Genomic DNA, 24,182 nt, shown 5'->3' with positions numbered 1-24,182 from the left:
AGGAGATTAAAGCATTTAAAAACCCCAATCAAAGTAGGTTTAAAAAAATCTAAGCCTATAATACGGTGTGAAATGAGAAAGAAGGAATTTTATCAACAGTCCACACACGTTTAAAAAAAATATACTTTTATTATTATGTTTTAATTGTTCTTTAATTTTTAAATACAATATATTTTTGATCTTATTCTTTTTTCTCCTTCAAGTCCACCCATATCATTTCTACCTCTCCACTCATCCAACTAAATGTTCTCATTGTCTCAAAACAAAACAAAACCAAAAATTATTTAAAAAAAAACAATAACAGACAAAAATGTCATACAAAATAACAAGTGTTTTTTGTGTTACCCAGCTATTGCTGAGCATGAGGTCTGCCCTGGAGTTTGGTTAATATTCCCAGTGTTGCTCCACTAGAGAAAACTAGTTTTTGCTCTACCATAGATTCAATGGTAGTAATTCTTGGTTAGGAGTGGAACCTAGAGTCCCCTCCTCCTTCTCTGGGCTGTGATTTTACTGTTTTAAAAAACTCCTCAGCATCAGTAGAGCATGTGCTTAGGGGGCCAAGGGTACAGGACCTGCAAAGCTTAAAACAGACGCTAAGAAGATTCTACCTTCCAACACCTCTGATCTGCACTGAGAATCCACTTACCTTCTAAAATAGTTATTAAGGTCTCAATAAGTGAGGGGTTTAGAAAAAAAAAACACTTTTGATAAAAATTTAATCTACATGTCATAAAACTGTTTATATTTAATTTGCTATTCATTATTTTGATTACATAACTAACAGTAATGCACGCTTGCCCAAGATTATAGAGATGTACCAAAGAGTCGGTTGTCTTCCGGTAGCCTCCCTAATCTCAGTCGTCTCCTTCTCACTGCAGATGGTTGGACAGTCTGATTCGACTCTCCCACCTACTTCTCAGGAAAGTATACGAAATATTCACATGAGCTTCTGAGACTTGGTGGCATTTCAGTTCTTACCCTCTTTGTTTTTATTAAACAGTTAACTATGTTCAGTAATTTTTTTTCTCACGGAGCAATATGGTACAAATGCGTCCCCTCCATTGGTCCACCCAGTTCTGCCTTCTCATGATTCATAACAGCCAATGCTATCAAATAGTTCACAGCGTAACTTTATCACAATTCACTCAACCATGTGCCCTGAGTTGGACACTCTGTTTTTTCCTTCTCTTTGTTCTCCACTCCAATGTTCGTGGCAAGGAGTACCGCAGTTCAGCCCCTCGGCAACAGCCGCACCTGGTACTTTGCCTCTTTGTAAGCTTCGAAGGTACAAGACGCTCTTCTTTTTCAATGACTGGACTAACTTAATAGAGAACAAAGCTTTCTTGTAGAAATCTCCCCATCGTCTGTGACTGTGTGAGTGTGTGCTTGTGCATGTGAGTGTGTGTTTTACAGGACGGAGCCTACACCCCATCTTTAACAAGGCAGTTGCTCCTGGCTGGAGGCAGGAAGTATTCCTGGGTCTTTGATCCCCGTAGCTTCTCTATGCTGGGAACCGTCATTTCTCATCTGCAGACTCCACACCCGCTGTGCCAACTTGCACTCCTCGGTAAACATACCGACACGCATAAAAGTCTAACGTTCACCGTCAAACCCTCTTTAGAATAGAGTCTACTGTAACACTATATCCTATTTATTCAACTGGGAAGGTAAAATTCCAGTGGAGCATTAGTGTGAGGACATTCATGGACTGGAGAAGGCAGAGCCAGCCTCCTCTTGACTCCCAAGAGCCTACCGAAGCTTCACCAACCTTACGGAGAGGTCACATTTCTTTCCATTCTGAGCTAGCAGAGCTGCAAAATTTAGGAAATAAAATAATATATCCGTTTAAATATAAATTTCAGGTATACCACAAGTATCTGGCACTACATTAGCAATTTGTATTTTGTTACGTTATATAACATTTTATTAGTGTTGTGCAGGACATATTTAGAGTGTTGTTCGTGCTCAAGGAGAATTCAAGTTTAATCAGAAATCATACATTTTATCTGACAACTCGACAGGACAGAAGGCTTTCACTGCCTCCCTGTCCCACTATCTCAGAACTTTCTTTGCTTTTGCCTCTGGTTGGGAATACACAGCCAAAGGATTAGCTTCTCCCGCTTTGCTTTTCTGCAGATGTGGTCAACTCTGGCTCTAATCTCCGTTCCTGGTGGTCCAGGCTGAACAGTAGTTCTACAGTGCTTGCTTGCTTCAGCACTGAGTTCGAGTGTACAGCCCATAGCTGAGCCCTCTAAACTCAGTCATTAATCCAAAACAAAAAACAAAAAAACAAAAAAGCCCCACAGACAAGCCCATTGGGCAGTCTGATAGAGGCAATTCCTCCATTAAATTTCCCTCTTCCCACGTGACTCTAGTGTGTATCAAGTTGACCAAAACTAACCAACACTATGACCCATGTCAACTTGGCACACAAATATGTTACTATGAAACCATAGCCTTTCCTTTTTCGTTTAGCTTCCAGATCCTATGTAAACATTGCATTCATGACACACAGTCCCACAATCTTTAAAAACTCAAACAAACATTATAAGAGTTTCATCTCTTTGAAAACATCCAACAATCCTTTAAAAAGCAAAGCCTCTCAACTGTGGGTTCCTGTAAAATAAAAAATAAGTTACATATTGATTGTTCCAAGGGGGAAGCGTCAAGACAGTTTCGGTGGAGGCTCCGGGATTGGAAGAGTCACTGGGTACTGGAGAGCTGTATAAGACAGCTCGCCTTGCTTTTCTAGGAACCGCCTTACCCCATAAATCCGCAGCACAACATTTAGTTGAGTAATACACTCACCTATTTGTCAGGGGTGGTTACAGAAAATGTCTGTGCAGTGTGAGTTACTGTGTTGTTACACATCCAACTATCTCCACATCTGCACAATCAAGTTACTGTGTAACTGTCACAGCCCTGCCTGAAGAGCAACTGATAGGTGATGACCTCGGGAGAAGGGACAGGCGGGTTTCTATTTTTAAAAAAGCCTTTTTAAAATGGGTGTGTGCATGTGTGTGTCCTTTATCTATATGGGGACTGTGTGCTTGCTCCTGTGGAAGAGGGGCTGGGTTCCCCCTGGAACTCTGATTCCCAGAGATTCTAAGCTGCTTGATAGGGTGCTGGGAACAGAACCAGGGTCCTTCACAAGATCAAGAGCTTCTAAGGGTGGAGCCCTCTCTTCAGCCTCAGGGTCAGTTTTGTCTTGCTCTGTTTTTAGGGTTTGGGCCCTGGTTGTTCAACCACACTCTGGTGAATGGCCTCACCCCCATTAATATATGAGAAGCACAAAATGAAGTCAATGGACTATTAAAAGTGGGGGGTGGAGACCAATCATCGGGAGAGAGGCAGGGTGGATCTGGGAGAAGTTAGGGGAGGACAGAGAATGAATCTGATTAAAATGCATTGTGCACATATGGGAAGTTCTCAAAAAAGGTAATTAAATATTATATTTAAATTTGTTTTCTCACAAAGAAAATCCCTTACCCAGAGAGCCTCAAGGTAATCAACATTTAAAACATTTAAATAAACATTTAAGGAAGAAATAATGCTTATCTTTATATAAGCTTTTATTTTAAAAGTTGAATCAGAAAGAATAATTTACAACATATTCTGAGTTGAATATTACCATGTAATTTAATCACATAGAACACTAAAAAAAATTATATCACCACCAAGAGAGTTTTATGTCAGGGTGCAGGTTTAAATTAGCACTCACAATTAAATCAGGGGCCAGCAAGATGGCTCAGTGGGTAAGAGTGATTGCTGCTAAACCGAATGACTTGAGTTTGATCCCCAAGACCCACACTACAGGAGAGAAAGAGCTGACTCCTGCTGGTTGTCTTCTGACCTCTGCATGTGCTCCAGGTATGCACGCACACACATATGAGCACAAACACATGTACAAAATAAATGAATGCATTGAAATTCAAAACTGTAATTAAATCAGTGCAGTTTAGAACAGAAAGGTTAAAAATCAAAACCATACAATCCCCTCAGCACGTGTGAGAAAGAGCACTTGACAAAGGTCAAGCACCCATTCCCGACTGAAAATGAAGCTCTTGCCAGGAAGCACTAACACCTGGAGACCAGAGCAGATGTGTTAGCACAAGTTCAAAGTCACTTTAGCCTACACAGTGAAACTCTGTCTCACAAGCCAATTTAAAAAAAAAAATCAAGCAAACTCAGATAACTAGGAATAAAAGGAATCTTTCTCAGCCGGAAAAGGCCATTGCCAAGCAATATATACTTAAAGAAAACACCATATTTAATTCAGAAATACTGAATGCATCCCTGAGATCCAGATCAGGGTGGTCTTTAGGTTGTCCCCACTTCCAGCCAACACTGTACTAGGAGTCTGTCTCATGCAGTCAGATTAAGAAAAAGAAAATAATTTGTCTAGTAAAATGCACTAAATGAAATCACTTTTAGTCACAAGAGATATGAATATATGGCTATAGAAAATGGAAAAACACAAAAATAAAATGCTATAGAAGGTCAGGCCATAGTTGGGGGGATACAGTGTTTGCCCAAAACATGCAAGACTCTGGGCCCCACCTTCAGCAACATGCACATGTTCGCACAGGCAAACACACACACACACACACACACACACACACACATTCTGAATGGTATTTAAGGTTTTTAGTTTTGGACTATTTGTTGCCAGTATATAAAAATACAATAAAGTTTTGCCTGTTGGTCTTGTATCCTACAATTTTAAATTTAATTATTGATTCTAGTAAGGAGGGAAACATGATATGTAAGTGTGTGTGTGTGCCCATTTGTGTGTGTGTGCCCATTTGTGTGTGCTTATACACGGTGCAGAATTACTTATTCACAAAGAATGAAATTCTGTTCTTTGAAAAAAAATTAGGCGTACCTAGAGATCATCATGGTACATAAAAATCTCATGTTTTTGGTTTCACTTTGTTTTGTTTCATATGTGTATATAAGACATTTTTGAAGAAGGCTATTTGCGAGGTGAAAGGTGAGGAAAGAAAGTGGGTGGGGGACCCAAGAGAGGAACCAAGGTAGTAACTATGATCAAACTACATTACATACATGTCTGACACTGTCACAAGGAAACTTGTTATGGGGTACAATTATTATAGCCTAATAAACTTTTCCTATTGTTTTGCCAAAGAAAGATGACAATAAATTGCTTATACTATGTTTAGGTATAGGCCTTGAATTCCTGATCTTTCCAAGACTTTTAACATGAAGAGATGTAGAATTTTGTCAAATGCTTTCTGAGCATCTAATGAGATGATCATGTGGTTTGTTTTTTTTTTTTTTTCACTTTGTGTTTGTTTATATGGTGGATTACGTTGATGGATTTTTGTATATTGAATCATCCCTGCATCCCTGGGATGAAGCCTACTTGAGCATGGTGAATGATCATTTTGATGTGTTCTTGGATTTGGTTTGTGAGAATTTTATTGAGTATTTTTGCATCGATATTCATGAGGGAAATTGATCTGAGGTTTTTTTCTTTCTTGGGTCTTTGTGTGGCTAACGTATAAGCATAATTGTGGTTTTATAGAATGAATTCTTCATAGAGTTGGAAAGAGCAATTTTCAAATTCACTTGAAATAACAAAACCCCCAGGATATGAAAAACTATTCTCAACAATAAAAGAACTGCTGGGGAATCACAATCCTCAACCTCAAACCGTATTAAGCAATCACGATAAGATCTGTATGGTGTTGGTACAGAAACAGGCAGGTAGATCAATGGAACAGAATTGAAGACTCAGAAATGAACCCATATACCTATGGTCACTTGATCTTTGACAAAGGAGCTAAAACCATCCAGTGGGGGAGAAATCGCATTTTCAACAAATGGTGCTGGTCCAACTGTCATGTCAATAGGACAAAACAGCAACCAATAGATTGGAAAAGAATCTTTACTATTCCCACATCTGATAGAGGACTAATATCCAATATATGCAAAGAACTCAAGAAGTTAGACTCCAGAGAATCAAATAACCATATTAAAAAATGGGGGTACAGAGCTAAACAAAGAATTCTCAACTGAGAAATAGAGAATGGCTGGGAAGCACCCAAAGAAATGTTCAACATCCTTAGTCATCAAAGAAATACAAATCAAAACAACCCTGAGATTCCACCTCACACCAGTCAGCATGGCTAAAATCAAAAATTCAGGTGACAGCAGATACTGGATGTGGAGAAAGAGGGACACTCCTCCATTGTTGGTGGGATTGTAAGCTGGTACAACCACTCTGGAAATCAGTCTGGTGGTACCTCAGAAAGTTTGACATAATACTACCTGAGGACCCAGCTATACCACTCCTGGGCATATACTCAAAAGATGCTCCAACATTTAACAAGGACACATGCTCCACCATGTTCATATCACCCTTACTTATAATAGCCAGAAACTGGAAAAAACCCAGATGTCCTTCAACAGAGGAATGGATACAGAAAATGTGGTACATTTACACAATGGAGTACTACCCAGCTATTAAAAGCAACGACTTTATGAAATTCTTAGGCAAATGGATGGAACTAGAAAAAAATCATTCTGAGTGAAGTAACTCAGTCACAAAAGAACACCCATGGTATGCACTCACTGATAAATAGGTATTAGCCCAAATGCTCGGAACACCAATATACAAGCCACAAACATCATGAATCTCGAGAAGTTGGAATACCAAAAAGTAGATGTTTCAGTCCTTCTTAAAAGGGGGAACAAAATATTCACAGGAGGAAATACAGAGACAAAGTGTGGAGCAGAAACGGAAAAAAGGAGATCCAGAGACTGTCTCACCCAGGGATCCATTCCATATACAGTCACCAAACCCAGACAGTATTGCTGATGCCAAGAAGTGCATGCTGACAGGTCCCTAATATAGCTGTCTCCTGAGAGGCTCTGCCAGAGCTTGGGAAATACAGTCAGATGCTCTCAGCCAACCACTGGTCTGAGAATGGGGTCCCCAATGGAAGAGTTAAAATAGTACTGAAGGAACTGAAAGGGTTTTCAACCCCATAGGAAGAACAACAATATCAACCAACCAGACCCCCCAGAGCTCCCAGAGGCTAAATCACCAACTAAAGAGCACACATGAAGGGACCCTTGGCTCCAGCTGCATATGTAGCAGAGGATGGCCTCATCGGGCATCGAGGAGAGGAGAGGCCCTTGACCCTGTGAAGTCTCAATATACCCCAGTGTAGGGGAATGGCGGGACGGGGAGAAGAGAGGGTGTGGGTGGGTGGGTGAACACTCTCATATAGGCAGGGAAAGAGGGATGGAAGAGGGGGGTTCCAGAGGGAAATCCTAGGAAAGGGAATAATATTTGAAATGTAAGTAAAGAAAATACCCAAATAAAATAAGAAAACATAACAATAGAAGAACTTCCAATTACATTCTGCCAACCCCATAAATCAGTGCCTCACACTGCCTTCATCAAAGAAGCATCCTCCTGCAGTAGATGGGAGCTAATACAGAGACCTTGGGACACTCAATCCTAAATGGGATGATGTCATCAAATCCTCCCCTCAGGGATCAGGGAGCTGTGGATGAGGCAGAAAGATTGGAAGACCCAGAGAAACCAAGGAAACAGTATCTTCCAGACACAACAGAGCTAACACACATATGAACTCACAGAGACTTCAGCAGCAGGCACAGCTCCTGCGCAAGTTCAAGCCAAATGGGACCTCAGCTTTGAGAGGGGAAGTAGACACAAGCCCCCATGCCTAACCGAGAAATTACCTCCAATTGATAACCGCCTCAAAGGAAAAATTAATTTTCTCCAATAGAATCTTACAAACCACATTTAAGGACAGACCCCACATCCAGCAGAAGACAGCGAACACAAAATGAACTCAATGGCACTTTAGAAGATTGTTTTTTAACCTTACAGGTCCTTTGCTTGTATATTATGGTTTTAGATTTTGTATATTTATGAATTGTGGGTTCGTGTGTGTGTGTGTGTGTGTGTGTGTGTGTGTGTGTGTGTGTGCTTCTTATGCTTTTTTTGTTGGTGGTGGTTTTAAATTCATAGTTGTTGGTTTTTTTTCCTTATATACCTGTTTGTTCTCTAAAGAGAGAGAAGGAGGAGTCGAGGGCTGGGTGGGTGGGAAGCGGGGAGAATCTGGGAGGATGGAGGAAGGGGGGCATGATTAGGAAATAGTGAATAAAAAAGAGATTCATTTTTGTTTTTATATTTTAATTGATTAAAACATTTTTAAATGTACATAGTTTGATCATATCCTTCCCCTTCCTCAAGTGCTTCCAGGTCCTCTCCTCTTCCTTACCCACCCAACTTTAAGTTCTTTCTCAAAAAACAACCAAAAACCCAATGCAACAATGCTCCCAAAGCCAAGAAAACAAAAAGCCACACCCAAAAAGAAAAACAAATCTCCAAACTATAACCAAATAAAATCACACACACACACACACACACACACACACACACACACACAAACTATGGAGTCCAATTCTGCATCAACTACTCCTGAACGTGAGACTTTTCATGGACTGGTTGATAGACCCAGTGCCCCTCCACCGGAGAAACTGAGTTTCACTCTCCCAGATGATGTAGGTTCAGCTCAGTTATTAACCTTTACCGTAGTGGCTTGGTTTTCATTCATTCATTTAAGAATATATAACAGTATAACATATATAAATAAAAAGGTATTATATTGAAGTTGGACAAGGCAAGCAAACAGAAGGAAAAGAGCCCAAGAGAAGGCACAGGAAAGCTCATTCACACACTCAGAAATCTCATAAAAACACTACACTGGAAGCCTTGTATATACATATACATACATACATACATACACACACATTATATATATATATATATATATGTATGTATGTATATATATATACATACACACACACACACACACACACACACACACACACACACGGAGGACCTGGTGTGGACCTGAGCAGGGCCTGTGCATGCTCTGTGAGTCCATATGAGCTTAGATCATGTTTATTTAGAGGGCCTTGTTTCCTTGGTGTCCTCCATCCCTTCTGACACTTACACCCTTTCCACAGCCTCTTCCGCAGGGTTCCCTGAGCTTTGAGGGAAGGGATTTTATGGAGACATCCCATTTAGAGCTAAGTGGTCCAATGTCTCTCACTCTCAGCATAATGTCTGGCTGTGGGTCTCTATATTTGTTCCCATCTGCTGCTGGAGGAGGCTTCTCTGCTGATGGCTGAGGAAGAGCCTGGTCTCTGAGTCCAGCAGAACGTCACTAGAAGTCATTTTATCACTACATTTTTTAGAGTAGTAGTATTGGGCTTTACTCTAGATCCCTAGGCTGTCTAGTACCAGGTTCTTGGTCACCCAAGTTGTGTCAGGTATGGGTTCTATATTGTGGAGCAGGACTTAAGTTATATATTGTACCAAAAAAAAGGTTATTTTCAGTTAAAATAAGATTTAAGGATATATATACTAAAGAAAACTTTTTACTCAGAGTAGCATCTTCTTTTGTGACCCTGGGTGTATATTTATATAAAACAGGTATACATTTGCCTGCACATTTGCCAACAGGAAAGAATTTATCTTCAGAGAATTATTTGATACACATACAATTCTAAAATTGATTAACAATTACAAATTTTAAATACTGATGAGATGTATGTGATTATTTTCATATAAAGAATTAAATCTTGATCAAATGTTTGAGACTGCAAGATTGGTCCATCTTCCATGTCTGTCAAAGTTGTTTGATATTTTGATTTCATAAACATCAATGCTGGGGTAAATGCATAGATAAAATATAATTTATAAATCCATAGAATAAAATGGCAGAAGTAGGTTTAGGGCCATTTCAGAAATTGTTCTGCTAGTCCCATGCCAAAATTCATCTGCAGCTTCTAACACCAAATAATCTCCAGTCTGGGCCAGGAGTTTCAAGAAGTGTTGGTTAGCGTTATGTGCCATGATGACCTAGACGTGTAGTATCCATGCTCAATTTTGGAAACCAAGGCTGCAGTAAAGCATCCATGCAGCATGGATGGGCAAGCTGCCAGAAACACATCAGATTCATCACAGGTTTGACTTTTAATTAATCTTTGGCTGTTGAGCGTTCAAAGGCCTCTTTTTCCTGTCATTAGTCTTTCTGTGGCCCCATTAGGTTATGTGACTATATAGAGTCAAAACTCACAGTCCAAGAACCCTAGCCAAGTTGACAGATAGAACTTGAGAGGACACTGTTAACCCAGTGTAGTGGGTACATTACTTACTCTTTTGAGTGCTCAGTATGATGTGCAAGAGAATGGAGGTGCTAGTCCCCACCACGAGGCTTTAATATAAAGATTAAATGAAGGAAGGCGTGGGAAAGGCGGCAGTGCAAAGCTAAGATCTTGTCTGTTCAACCTGTCTTTGTTCTGAGAACAACAGCCTATCACTCAGGGACCAGCGTGATGAAGGGTGTGACTATCCTTGTCTTCTACCCACAGCTATAACAACACCCCAATCCGTTTCTTCTCCATTTCTCTCGTCCCTGACAGCAGATATGGGCTAGCCAGACAGCCAGTAGTTGGAAGCTTTCAAACTGAAGTCAGAAGCCTTTTGATCACTGGTGGTGAACCAAAGAGCGGGCCAGGACTTACCAGTAATGGTTCTAACTGTGGGAAGAAAGTTGATGTGAGCAAAAAGAAACTTATTGTCAGCTTTTTAAGGGGGGGGGGTATAAATGGAAATACAAACTACTCACATTTAAAATGCATAATTTGACCAAAGTTTTGATATACGGTCGTGTTCCATGTCCACGGGCAACACACCCTCCATGCCAAAGGCTCTCCGTGGTCTCCCTTCCTTCTTGCTCCGCTCAGCCCCAAACAACCACAGACCTATTTTCTGTCTCTGTAAATTACTTTGCCTTTTCCAGCTTTATTTATATGAAATCTATATTCTAGGTCTTAATTGCAGGGTTTAGTATTTCGCTCCACTTCTCCTTTGAGCTTCGGAACCATTTCTGGAAGCCATGGCCGCTCCTACGTACTAGAGGACAGACATGGCGGTTCACTTAACCAGCCACCCGCTACGGACATTTGGGTTGTCTGAAAGCCGGCCTCTTAAACTGTGAACTGTGAGCCCACAGTGTGGGGAGTTGGGGGAAAAGCCAAGAATAAATGGTGGTTGAACACAACAACTAACAGTTCAAACTAATACGTGAAAGGAATTTGAAGTGCTTCGGGCAGCACTCGGCCATACTGTATCATGTGACCCTCACTGTCACCTTGTTCTGAACGGACTATGTGGGCACTTGGTATTGTGCATGCTAACCCACCACCAAATGCTCTCAAAACCTCACACTTCAGCTCCAAGACTGCCTTATGTATGCACCGCCAGGTTTTCACAGCCAGGTTTCTGCGCTTACGGAAACACCATGGTTTCCTATAGGACAAAAGGACTTGGCACCCACTCCTTCCTCTCAGCATCCCTCAGCAGAGTGCCTAACGCTGGGGTTTTTTAAGTTTCCGTTTGAGTTGCTGATTTGAGTTTCATAAAATACCACTAGTTCGATGATTTGAAGACTTGGATATAAGACAGAATGTCTAAAATGGCCCTAAATGGATGCCTGCCACTTTGTGTCTGTATTGACACAAAATACATACTCATAATTAACAAATGGAAAACCAAAATGTCATTCAACTCTGAAAAGGGCTCATGATGGTTTGTGCTGCAGTATTAAATATCCTGCCAGGATTTCAACTCTTCATGGAAAAATAAACAATCAAATCTACCTTGTGCAAATTCACTTTCATCTTTGATACAATGGTAAAATCATACAAATGCCAAATAATTGCTTTAAAAATTATTTAAAGTCTATTTTTAAGTGAATATGTGTTTGTATGTGTGCAGGTGTGTATGCGTGCACAAGCACACTCGAATAAGAATGCAGTAGCGTGCATGAGCATGCATGTGTGCTCATAAGCATGTGTGCACGTGGAGGTCAAAAGACAACCCCAGGAATGTTATCTATTTCTTTTGAGACAGGATCTCACTGTCCTGGAACTCACTAGTTAGGCCAGATTAGCTGGCCAGCAAGCCCCAAGTGTTCTCCTATCTCCATCTCCACGGGGACTTGTAATCCTTGGGGTTACAAGTGTGCACTGACATGCCCAGAATTTTTACATCAATTTGTATTTTAATGATGGAACCAGGTGCTCAAGCAAGGCAAACCCTTTACTGACCAAGCCATTCCCCAAGCCCTAAATTAAATTTATAATTTACTATCAGTAAATCTTTAATTCATATGCCTACTCTGTACCTCTACACATCCAGGGTCACATCAAAATTTCTCAGGCAAGAAAAGGTCACAAACAGAAAAACATTTAAAAGCTCTGTTACCAAAAAGATGGCTATAAGCAATCATTGATGTCCCTTAGGACCATATATTTCATTTCACGTGGGGTAAAATATATGACGAAAGTGGCTGGACCATATGATATTTGTCCAGCTGTGAAGGTTAGTACTAAATGTCAATTTGAGAAAACCTAATATCACCTGGGAGTAAGTATACCTATAGAGGGTTGTATTGATTACATTAGTAGGAACTGACCACAGTGGGTGGCACTATTCCCTAGACCCTGGGCCTATAGGGATGCTGGACTGTGTGAGAGTGAAGAAACCTAGCTGAGAACAAGCAAAATACATTCAGTGCTGTGCTCGCTTATGTGGATGTAATGTGAACAGCTGTCTTGTGCTCTTGCTGCTATGACTTCCCTGCAGTGGTGGACTGTAACCCAGAACTGTGAGCTAAAATAAACCCTCCTCTAAGTTGCTTTTTTACTCTCTCTCTCTCTTTTTGGAGAATTTTATTAAAGCAACTAGAGAAGAAAATAAGACAGATTTATTTTGCACTTTCCTGATGACTAATGTTACTGAGATTTTTTTTTTCAGGTGCTTATATGCTGACCCTGTTTTGTGTTCCCAGTCATCATTGTGATGTATTTGGTCAAATCATTTGTCCATTTTTATTGGATTGTATTTTTTCTTATTGTTGAGTGTTCTTTATACTCTAGATATAAGTGCTTTATCCGATAAATGCTTTACAAATATTTTTCTCCTCATTCATGGCTAGGTTGTGGTGCACAAATATTTTGTTCAAACACCTATGCATGTTGTCATACCAATAAATAAACAAACAAACAAACAAAGTGAGATTAACATTAAATCCAGTGGTGTCTGAGAAAAATGGATCTGTAATGTAGGTGGGTCTCATCTGACCAGTTGAGAGCCTTCAGGCTGGCCTTTGTGAGGAACAAATTTGCAGGGGGCTGCAGTACATTGCAACCTCTCTGACTGACACTCTAAGCCTGTTTCTCCAAAATCTCTCCGTTTCCCTCCTCCTGCCACTCACAGCCTCACGTACTCAAGCAACACACACGTCCTGTTGGTTCTGGTTTTTAGGACAGCAAGTGACTCACCTGGGCAAACCTGCTCCCCTATTAAATCACTGTTTATCAGATCTTATTTCAAAACTCTTCCCTTTGGCTGATGTCCACCAGCCCTAAACAGTCCCCTCATAAATGGTGCCCGAGTCTATCAGGGACCTTAGCTGACAGACCCACCTTAAACCACTCGAGTTCATACCCCAGACTCTCTAACACTCTGTTCTGAGACACCAAGACCCTATTGTTACTTTCCCTTTTCGTAGAAAAGAGCTAACTCATCTTGGTGAGGGATTTTGATGTCTTTTTAGAAACACCAGCAGTTGACACCTAAGATGGACTCGGTGAGGATAAAATTAATCAAAGAAGTTGTGCGGCGTTACTAAGATCAGGAATAGTGGAAACCCAATAACAGCCAGCGTGAGACATACACCTAAGGCTAAGGAGGCAAGGAAGGAGCCAGCCCCAGAACACAGTGGAAATGGGAACTGTGGAGTCGTGGCTGTCCAATAGAGATCACAGTCGTGGGGTATATAGATACATAATGGTAGCCCACAGAGGGATCACAGAGGAGACACAAGTAGGGAGGGGGAGGGGCTGCGTCCTTCATTGGTCAGATCACACTTCCTGAGAGGATCTGGAAAGGACAGCTACTTTGGAAATACCACCAAAGAAGAAGGGGCGGGACGACCCATTTTAAAACCTTGAGCTGGTATTAGTCATAGCCCAGGAAGTTGATTAGCCCTGGGAGTTATGTGCCGTCTGACAGGCAGCCCCAAGGTAATACGTGTGAGCAAACCGTGGTTCTTCAATAAGACTTGAATTTCACACTTGCTCCAGGAAGCCACTTGATACCCGTGCCTCCGTGTCTTCGTGTGAGAGATGGGTATATCATCCATCCCATGCCACTCTGGCTGTTGTTTTTGGCAACAGTGTTCAGCATCTTGCATGTTCCATATCTTTTTCCTGTTTCCCAGGGCTTTAAGCCTGGTCACATGTCCCAGAAACAACCCTCCCCTCCACCACACACCCTCTATAGCTCTTGATAAGAAGGATATTTGGGCTCCAACAGATGTGATATTTCACAGCAAAGTCAAATTTTCCCTTTCTAGTTACCACCCTGTTGCTGTGACCCTGGTGACCATGAGCAACAAATTCCTATGGCTTTTTTCCCCCTTTTATTAAAGATAGAGGGTTTTTTTTTCTCATACAATATATTCTGATTATGGGTTCCCTTTCCCTACTCCTCCCAATTCCTCGTCCCCTCCTCTCCCATCTGGATCCACACCTTCTCTGTCTTTCCTGGAAAGTAAAAGTTTCAAAGGAATAATAAAGTAAAATAAGGTAAAACCGGAATGGGACAAACCTACCAAACAGGGAGAAGCTCACATGCACAGGAGTAGCATAAGTAAAAACATAACTGGGAGCCATAATATATAAACAAGGAACCTATAAGACTTTTTAAAAGCCCTGACTTAACATTGACAAAGAACCTCCAAAGACTTCATTGAGCTTCTTTTGTGTTGAGCTGTGACAACAGGGGCTTGCAGTTAGGCTGCCATGGCAACCTGAACATGGGAGTGGCCCCCTCTAATCGTTTCCTTCTTTGGCCCTTGTAACATTTTTTTTTTTAATTGCTTCTGTTAAATCGATTTCTTCGTGAAATAACTACATCGGTTTCCGTTTTTCTGAGTGATAACCATTAGAGTCTAAGGCACATTCCCAGAGTACACCGTTTGTAGAAAGGACCCTGGAATGGATGGTGCTTGGAAGTCCTTCAGCAGTACTTATAGATAGTTTATGGGTCTGAAAACTCCAGAGCTCCCCAGAGCAATGGTGAGGGAGCAGATGTGTTTGTTGTCACAGGGACACTTTAATTTAAAATGTTAGTTAGAACGGCTCTTCTACCAACTCAGTGTAGAATTATGTAACAGTGTAAGCGAGGGGTGAGTGAGATGTCTCAGCAGGTAATGACCTGCATTTGAACCCCAGATGTGGAAGCAGGGAACTCCACACATACACCACAGCACGCTCGCACCTCCCACACACATATCAAACATAGATGCACATCATACACATACATACAGATCCAACAATTCTTCTTTTTCACCTTCTAAATACTGATGTTTTATCTGCATGTTTATCTGAGATCCAAAGAAGGTGTCACAACCCCTGGGGCTGGAGCTACAGATGCTTTCAATCTGCAATATAGAAGTTGAGAATCAAACCTATGTCCTCTGGAAGAAGAGCCGGTGCTCTTAACCACTGGGCCATGTCTCCAGTCCCTACATACATTAAAAAAAAATTTTAAAGTATATAAGCTGAACTAGATTTCTTAGCAAGAAAGGGAAAGCTTACAAAATCAAACGTGGGCTGTGGAAACGGCTCAGTGTGTAAAGAGCTTGCTATGCAAACATAAGGACTTAAGTTCAAGCCCCAGCACTCACATAAAAAGCTGGGTGTGGCAGCACAAGCCTGCAACACCGAGCTTGGGGAGCAGGGAGAGGAGAGACAAGCAGATCCCAGGGGTCACTGGCCGGTCAACCTAGCTGAAATGGTGATGTCCAGGCTCAGCGAGAGACCCTGTCTCAAAATATGAATAAGGTAGAGAAGTAGCTAAGGCATCCTGACATCAGCCTCTGGTCTCCAGATATGCTGTCTGTCTGTCTGTCTCTCACACACAAAACATACCACACCCCCCACACACTAAATAAATAAATAGATAAACAAATAAGTAAATAAATAAATATTGTAAGCATAGACCCAGGAACTCAGTGCTATTTCCCATCCCAAAGTCACTGATAGTCGCTTCTGAAGACAAACTCATTTACCTTAAGTGACCAGAACCCTAAGTGCAGGAGGAAGCCCTGTCTCTGAGAGGACCAGCGCTGGTTACGTAGCAGAAAGCCCTGAGGAGCTGCACCGATTTCCGCTGAAGACAGAGCAGTCATTCTTTGTCAGCTATGCTAAGATAAAGTAGGATAGAAGACGACTCCAGGCTTCCCTCAGATCAGCCTTGCTCCTGGGCCAGGGCTTTCCACACACTTCTGCCCTTCCCAGAGGAGGCTGGTCTCTAAGGCAGGCTCCAGGGCTTCCCCATGGGGGAGTCTCCTGCGCGGTTCTGCACGGTCCAGGCAAAGGAGGCCCGGACTTTGAGATACTCAGAGAGAAAGAACTGCCGTACCACCCCAGCCTCAGAGCAGCTTGCTCTCCTGCCTGAGTTTTCAAGGCCAAGTCCAGGCCGGACTTTCCCTTATTCATCTAATTAATCTTATCTCTCAGCTAATGAAACTGATCGCATGGCACTTTGTAAATATCCTCGGTCCTCCCCAAAAGGTAAACATTGGCAATGGTCAAGATCAAAGTCTGGGGGATGTAGCAATGATATTATGGCCTGGGGCACGCCTGTCTGGGAGGAACAATAAACACGGGCTGCCTTTGATCCTAACATTTCTAACACACAGCCGCACAGCTTCTGGTGGTCCCATACTGCCCTCTAAAGCCACACTTCTCGATGGACTTGACCTCTGTGCCTCTGCCCTCTGGTCTCAAACAACCCTCTCAACCTGACCTCCCATGGTCTCCACATTGTGAGCAAGATCCCTGGGCACATAGCATGTGTACCTGCACCAGTGGCCTCTTGCCCTCAGAGTACTCCCTCTGCCTCTCTTGACCTGCCATTTCCTCTCAGAAGTTCCATGAGATGTTCCACCCACCCGCCCACTGTAAGAAACAACCATGAATATGTCTTGTATACAGACCTGCCATTTCTTCTCAGAAGTACCATGAGATGTTCCACCCACCCGCCCACTGTAAGAAACAACCATGAATATGTCTTGTATACAGATGAGCTCTGATGGGCAATGGTTCAACTTAATGATTCGCAGCCTGGCAGAGGTTTAAAAGTGATTGGCAACCAGCAGAAACTGTGCTCTGAATTCTTATTTATTTATTTACTTATTTATTTATTTATTTTTATGCTCCACTGTACAGTGTGTTGCTGATAGCTCAGGTTCTGTGGGCTGGGTACACTCATGGGAAGGGATACAGGAACAAATAGAGGAGCAGGGATTGAAGAAAAGATCATTCAAAGACTGCCTCACCTGGGGATCCACCCCATATGCAGCCACTAAACCCAGTCACTGTTGCTGATGCCAAGAAGGGCTTACTGGCAGGAACCAGACATGGATGTCTCCTCAGAGGCTCTCCCAGAGTCATACAGATACAGATGAGGATGCTTGCAACTAACCATAGGACTAAACATGGGGTCCCCAATGGAGGAGCTAGAGAAAGGACTGAAGGAGCTGAAAGGGTCTGCAACACCATGGGAAGAACAAAATTATTAACCAACCAAACCCTCCAAAAACTCTCAGGGACTAAAATATCAATCAATGACTACACATGGAGAGAACCATGGTTCCAGTTGCATATATAGCAGAGGATATCACTGTCTGGCATCAGTGGGAGGAGAGGCCTTTGGTCCAGTGAAGTGTCGTTTTCCCATTGTAGGTGAATGCCACAGCACTGAGGTGGGAGAGGGTTGTTGGGAGAGGGAGCATCTTCATGGAAGCAAGGAGAGGGGAGGAAGGAGAAAATATTTAAAATGTAAATACAGAGAATATCAAATTAAAATTGTTTTAAAAAAAGAAAAGAAATAGTTGTATTCTGTGCCCATAACAACACTCCTCACAGTAACCAAAAGGTAGAGACTATGAAAATGTCCATAAACAGATCAATGAGACAAGCACAGTCAGATGTGTACATCAGAAAATGTAAGAAGCTACTCACCTTTTAAAAAAAGGGATGTTGATCCATGCTACAACACAGGTGAACCACGAGGACATCATAATAAGCCAATCACAAAATGATAAATACTATATGGTTCTATTTATATGTGAAAGCTGGACTCAGACAATCACAAATTACTGGTTGCAAGGGGCCAAGGAAAAGGAGCCATTGGATGTTGTGTGAAACAGCAATAGTTTCTCTATGGAAAGATGGATAGCTACCCAACAGCATGCATGTGCTTAATGCCCTGGACTGTACAGGAAGAAATGTAAGCAAAAATAAAAGCTCTAGACCAGTTTCCAAGATAAAGATAAACAAATATGTCGGAACCCAGCACACTAACAAAGGCTGTTCACACGGTGGAGTGAAAGTCACCCCAGGGACAGAAGTATGGTTTGCCATTTACAAACCAGTAAGTATATTATACAAGATCAAAAAAATCCATATGTTCACCTCAATAGATGCAGAAATGCAGGTGATACATTTTCAGATCTCTTCATGATTAAAAAAAGATAAAATAAGACCAACTTGGTAAGGAATCAGATAGAAATCCATCGAGCCTCAATACAGCAAAGGAAATATACTAGCAATAGAAGCTGACCCTGTAGTACATGGGGAAAGCTGCAAACTTTCTCTGTATGGAGCATGACAAGAATGCTATTTTCATGTAATGAAGTACAAAGGATCTTAGCCAGATTAACTAGGCAAGGGAAAGAAAAGGGGCATCTATACTGGAAAAGAGCAAGTCAAACTGTCACTGTCACTGCTGGTGACGTGACTGTTCATAGATTAAAAAATAAAATCTAGCAAAAAGCTATTGGATAAGGTAAAAATCTGGTAGATAGACTCAGAAAAGTTGCAAGATACAAAATAAACATATAAAAAATCACCAAGGTTGCTATTCCATAAGAGTGAAATATCTAAAACAGAAACCAAAGCAGGTCATCTCTCTGGCGATACTTCAAAATAATAATAGTAAAGTGCCTTTGGACACATTTAGCCAAAAAGATGGAAAACCTCTGCAATAAAACTGTTAAGTATTGATTAAATAAACTGACAAAAAACAAAATCAATGCTGTAAACATGTCTACAATGATCCAAAGTGATCTGCAGATTTATTACAATCCTGACCAAAACACCCAACACCATTCTTCAGAGAACAGCAAAAATCCTAAACTACATAGTTTGCTGAGAAAGCCATACAAAGCCTCTTGCTCATCACTGCCTATTCCCCCTCCCCTGCCCCATATCCTCCCTACGTCTTCAGAAGAGTCGCCCTGGAACAGACATCCTCATCCTCTGACTCTCAGAATCATTACCAAAATAATCTTGAGCAAAAAGAACAAAGCAGGCAGCATTAAACTGCTTTACTTCAAAATATACTACAAAGCTAACCAAAACAGATAATATTGGCATAAAAACAGACAGAGGGCTCCAGTGGACAGAAGAGAGAAGCAGCCAGAAGCAAACAGAATCTTCAGAAAGGCGCCTTCAGACAGTGGGGGAAACCTGACTTTCAATAAGTGTTACTGGAAAATGAAGCTAGACCCCTACTGCACACTAGTTACAAAATAAGCTCGCAAAATCGATTAAAGACTAAAAGGTAATGCTGGAGACTCTGAAAACACCAGCAGAAACCAGAGAAAGAAGCAAAGTGGAACAGGCCTGTTTTGAACAAGACTTTAAAAGCGATGAGAAACAAAGCAAAGGAGACAAATGGGTTGCTTAAAATTCTGAAGCCTCTCTGCTGTAAAGAAAACAGTCAACACAGCAGAAAGGCAACTTTCAAGGCAGAAGAAAGATTCGCAAAGCACACATCTGACAAGGTGCTAACGCTACATATAAGGATCTTCAATCTCAATAGCAATGGGACAATGAACAAATGAATGAACGAACGAATGAATGAATGAACGAACAAATGAATGAATGAATGAACGAATAACCTAGCTATAAAAACGGGCCGTAGACTTCACAGATGGTTCTCAAAAGGAGACAGACACATAGCCACCAATGACATTCTAAAATGCTACATATCACTAACCATCACAGAAATGCAAATCAAAGCCACAGCGAGATACCATCTCACCCAGAAAGGCTGTTATCAAGAAGACAAAAGATATCGGCCGAGGAGCTGAGAAGGGCACCTTCAAATACCATTTGCAGATCAGAATATAAGCACAGCCATTATGAAACCAGCATGGGGGGCTGTCAACACGCAGAAAGTAACCAGATGATCTACCAGTCCCCTATTGTGTATGTATCCATAGGAAGTAAAAACAATATGCCAGAGAAATATTTCCCTCCTCTATTTAGTGCAGCCTAGTCACAATAGACAAGAAATAGACACTGGCAAATGGTTAAAAAAAGTGTGTTGTCTGTCCACAATAGAATATTAAACCATCAAAAACAAATGAAGTCCTCTTATCTGTGACAACATGGGTGATGCCAGAAATCAATGTGTTTAGCATTAAATGCTCTAAGCCAAGCACAGGGAGATAAGCAGTGTGTGCTTGGAATTTTTAAAAGCCAGACTTGCAGCAATCTGAAAAAAGGGATGGTAGTGACCCAGACACGAAGGAAGACCCTTCAGTGGGCATTAGACACACTCAGACAGGAGCAGGAAGCGAGCTATTGCGGAGGATGATGGCATGCATGACAATCGTATACAATGCAGTCCAAAACGAGATACCTCAACAACATGGCTGCCTAAACACGACCTGAATAAGCACCCCACCGATCGTCAGACAACAGAGAAGGGGAGCTCTCACGGGGAGCCCCACTCAGGAAAGTATCTTCTGATAGCTAGAGTACGGAGATGTGAGACACGGTCTTCCACGGGGATGAGCCTGTCTGATTATCCAGCGCCAGTGTTCAGTGCTGAGATCATGTAATACAAGCAACACTAAATGGACTCGGCAGATTATATTTATATGTAGGTTTTCCTGTGTCTATGTAACAGCAACAACTAAAGAAAAAGAGACCATGAATTCCAGAGCCGGAAGGGTGAGTGTAAGGGAGGGGTCAGATGGAGGAAGGGGAGGAGGAAAAGTATATGATTATACTTTCATTTTTAAAAAAAGAATGTTTATCCTGATCCAAACATAACCTAATACATACATGTATCAGAATATCACATCATAGCCTATAACTACATATCCATTTTATAGTTTATTATATCTATTTTATTATCTTGTGAGTGTTTCGCCTGCATGTATGTCTATACACCACCTACATGCCGAGCCTGGTGCCTGGGGAGGTCAGAGAACATCGGATCTTCTGAGACTAGAGTTCCAAATGGTCGTGAGCTGCCATGTGGGTGCTGGGAATCAGACCTGAGTCCTCTACAAGAGCAACACGCACTCTGAACTACTGAGCCAACTCCCAGGCCTACTCCATACTCTTCTGTGGATTGATTTAAAATGTTTAAAGAACTGGGATAAGAAAAAAAAAAGAGAGAGAAAGAAAATGGGCTGGAGAGGTGGCTCAGTGGTTAAGAGCACTGACTGCTCTTCCAGATGTCCTGAGTTCAAATCCCAGCAACCACATGGCTTACAACCATCTGTAATGGGATCTGATGGCCTCATCTGGTCTGAAGACAGTGTATTCAAATACATAAAATAAATAAATATTTTAAAAAGAGAGAGAGAACATGTTTTTAACTCATGTGTTTACCCTTCACAAACACCTTGTAGGGATGCAAAGATGGATATTGTTTGTTAAGACACAGGCTGGAACGAGAACCCCAGGCACATATGTAACAGACAGGCAGCTTAATCTTCACAGCTACCCTGTCTGGCCTCAGTGGGAGAGGATGCACCTAATCCGGCAGGGACTTGATATGCCAGGATGGGAGGGTACCCAGGAGGAGTCCTGCCCTCTCTGAGAAGGGGACGGGGGATGGAGGAAGGGACTCAGGGAGGGATGAAGGAGAGGGAGAACAGCGTTTCGATGTAAGCAAACAAATTTTAAAAATTAAAATAAAAAAATATAGACAAAAATACATTGAGAGTGAGATTCAGAGAAGTTGGGTGATGCATTCTGCATCTGTACTGGGTCTGGCTACTCTGCAGAACACTTGGGTTTGCACAGAGCCAAGACTCTGCTGCAAGAAACCTGTTCCCAGGCCAAGGTCACAGTCCTTAGTCAGCACTAGCATGAAACAGGGCTCACTCGGCACCTGATTTCCTAGATTCAGTACTTCCACGACTTCTTGTCACTCTGTGAGTTTCTCAGAAACGCCACTGAACTTCACAAAGAGTCAGAGGAAAGGGGGATGATTGAGACCACAGAACCTCTTTATCTCCATGGACTGACCCCCAGACGCCCAGGGTCAGGCTCAGCTGCGTGTGACGGTTCAGAGCACACGTAAGGCCACCCAAGTTACACCCTATTTTTATATTTCAGATATTAATTTTTAAAGGACTACCTGTACTTCAGCTAAAGCAAAACTATGATAGACCTGTATCAGAAGTTCTGTTTCTCGACATATGGAAAACACCTGAAAGTTCGCTAGTCAGTTTGTTGCTTTTAAATACCAGTGTCCTAGACTCACCCCTGCCCCAAGACCATTGGCTTAGTTTTTTGTCTTGTTCTGTGTCCTATCTAAGTTCCCCGAGTAGTTCTAATAGCAGTTGAGGATGGGAACCACTGACCTAAGATGAAATGGGAACCTAAATCCAAGATATTTAAGCCAAGATTGGGGGGTAAATTCCTGTAATCCCAGCATTCAAGAAGCTGGGGCAGGAGGATTGCTGTGAAGAGTTCAAGGTAAGCCAGGGCTATATAGAAAGAGGTGGGAGGAGGGAGAGAAAGTGGGTGGAAAGGATGGAAGGAGGAAAGAAGAAAGAAAGAAAGGAAGGAAGGAAGGAAGGAAGGAAGGAAGGAAGGAAAGCAGGCAGGCAGGTAAAATCTCCTAATAGTGGCTGGGGAGATGACTCAGCAGTTAAGAGCATTGGCTATCCTTCTGGAAACCCTGGGTTCAATTCCCAGTTCCCACATAAAGCTATTCATAACTCCAGTCCTTGGGGATCGACACCCTACTGTGGCCTTTGTGGGCACCAGGCATGCATGCAGGTAAAACACATATACATACATACATACATACATACATACATACATACATACATACGTTTTTAAGCTGCATAGTAAAGTATATTGGCCTCTACTCTTGGTTGACATTCCTAGAGAGCAGAAGAAATTTCATCTTATTTTATTTGCTAACTTCGAAGGTAGATGGGATAGTTCGGTTATCTTACTGAGTCGAATTTTACTTTGGTAGCAAACTTTACCAAATAAAGCCGATTGCTAGCTTTCCTATAACCCCAGAAACAAGCACAAAGGTCACTTTGGGCAACATTAAACTCCCGAAGCTAGCAGTCTGTACAGCTGTGGTAAGCACAGCATGCTAACTCCCATCAGTAGCTACTTCTGCTGAAACACAACTTACCACAGGGCCATGTGCATAGTAACTTCCTTCTTCATCTTTATCACTCACATTGAACTATAATTTGAATATTGCCAGCCGACACTTCCAGCCAAGGACACTTCAAGATAATGTATATAAATCGTGTCTTATTGATCAGAGAACATCTGCTAGCGCTCAAGTATGTTCACATATAAACACGAGCAGAAATTTGCAAGCCTGCATTTCTAATGCTCATAAAACTGTAATTTATAACAAAACAAGCACCATTCAGCTTTTTAAAAATCACATTCATAAAGATAAAGTGATATAACCGGGAATTTTAAATTATAGAGCCATTAAAAAGAATATAAAGCCCTAAAAGGTTTTCTCCGCATGATTTATGGAAAGAAAATGTCATTATTTTTCCTTGACACCTGAAACCATCTCATTGTGATTTGCCACTTGTATAATGAAAACGGATGGCCAAATTATAATTAGCAAGATCAGACATTACAATACAATAAAGCGGGGTTTTCTGAAGCTCAGTACATATGTCTTCTCATTTTAAGACTTCAAAGGAGGTCACAGGAAGATCAGTGTGATTGGT

This window comes from Micromys minutus, assembly GCF_963924665.1.
Source record: "Micromys minutus genome assembly, chromosome: 18".
Lineage (NCBI taxonomy): Eukaryota > Metazoa > Chordata > Mammalia > Rodentia > Muridae > Micromys > Micromys minutus.
This window is presented reverse-complemented; position numbering follows the sequence as displayed.